The sequence below is a fragment of the Ursus americanus genome, chromosome 5 (genome assembly GCF_024610735.1).
Source record: "Ursus americanus isolate L20-20 chromosome 5, mUrsAme1.1.p, whole genome shotgun sequence".
NCBI classification, from domain to species: Eukaryota; Metazoa; Chordata; class Mammalia; order Carnivora; family Ursidae; genus Ursus; species Ursus americanus.
Genome location: NC_142131.1, coordinates 81,030,161 through 81,031,956, shown reverse-complemented (window position 1 = coordinate 81,031,956; position 1,796 = coordinate 81,030,161).

Sequence of the window (1,796 nt, the reverse complement as noted above, 5' to 3'; positions counted from 1 at the left end):
GCCATTGCAATACTGGGTATTTACCCCAAAGATACAGATGTGTGAGGAGAAGGGCCATATGCTCCCCAATGTTCATAGCAGCATTGTCCACAATAGCTAAATCATGGAAGGAACCGAGATGCCCTTCAACAGATGACTGGATTAAGAAGCTATGGTCCATATATACAATGGAATATTACTCCACTATCAGAAAGAACGAGTTCTCAACATTTGCTGCAACATGGACAGCACTGGAGGAGATAATGCTAAGTGAAATAAGTCAAGCAGAGAAAGACAATTATCATATGATTTCTCTCATCTATGGAACATAAGAACTAGGAAGATCAGTAGGGGAAGAAAGGGATAAAGAAAGGGGGGGTAATCAGAAGGGGGAATGAAGCATGAGAGACTATGGACTCTGGGAAACAAACTGAGGTCTTCAGAGGGGAGGGGGGTGGGGGAATGGGATAGACTGGTGATGGGTAGTAAGGAGGGCACGTATTGCATGGTGCACTGGTGTTATACACAACTACTGAATCATCGAACTTTGCATCAGAATCCAGGGATGTACTGTATGTTGACTAACATAATATGATTTAAAAAATTAAAAAAAGAATAGTTTTTCTGTATATAAAAATCTCAATAAAAACGGGTTTTATTTCTTTAATATTTTTTTCCATTCAGTATTTAAAAAATAATCCAAACTTCTTCTGACCATTAATACTTTTTTTTAATAGGCTTAGGCTTCTTTATTTTTTAATTATTATAATAATATTTTTTCTTATATTATGTTAGTCACCATACAGTACATCCCTGTTTTTTTATGTAAAGTTCGATGATTCATTAGCTGCATATAACACCCAGTGACCATTAATACTTCTGAAGAGAAAATTTTTTCATAATGTTTTTGGAGAATTCCAGGTATGTGACAACTTGGTGTTCTCTTGTTGTTTTCATGATTTTCCTTTTCTCGTGGCTTTTGACAAGGTGATGATATGTATCTTTATGTGGATTTCCTTGGTTTTATCAGGTTGGATTTCACTGTGTTCTTTGAATTTGTATATCCTTGTGTATCCCCAAACATTAAAAGTTTTCACTCATTGTTTCTTCAAATATTCTCTCTAATTTTTCACTCTCTTCTTCTAGGACTTCCATATGTGTATAATGATTTACTTGATGAAATCCCAATACAACCTTCAGGTTCTGATCACTTTTCTTCACATACTTACCTCTTCTCCCTAGTATGAATAATTTCAAGTAATCTGTCGTGAAGTTCAATATATCTTTTTTGAATTTGAATCCCCTTTTAAGCCTCTCTGATAAAAGTTATTTTTAGTTTTATTTATTTTCTAATTCCAGTATGTGTAGCATACAATGTTATATATTTTCAAGTGTATAATAAAGCCACTCAACAATTCTGTATATTATTCAGCACTCATCTTGACAAGTGTACCCTTTTGTTATGATAAATGTATTCTTAAACACTTTCACCTAGTTGAACCATCCCCTGACCCACTTCCACTTTGGTATCAATCTGTTTGTTCTATATAATTAAGAGGGTTTTTGTTGTTTGGTTGGTTGATTGGTTGGTTTTTGTTTTGGTTTTTGTTTTGCTTTGTCTCTTTTTTCTCCTTTGTTGGTTTTTATTTTTGAAATTCCACATATGAGTGAAATCCTATGGTATTTGTATTTCTCTACTGACTTATTTCATTTATACTCTAGCAACATCCATGTTGTTGCAAACAGCAAAATTTCATATTTATGGCTGACTAATATATATATATATATATATATGTATATATATATGTATAATATAT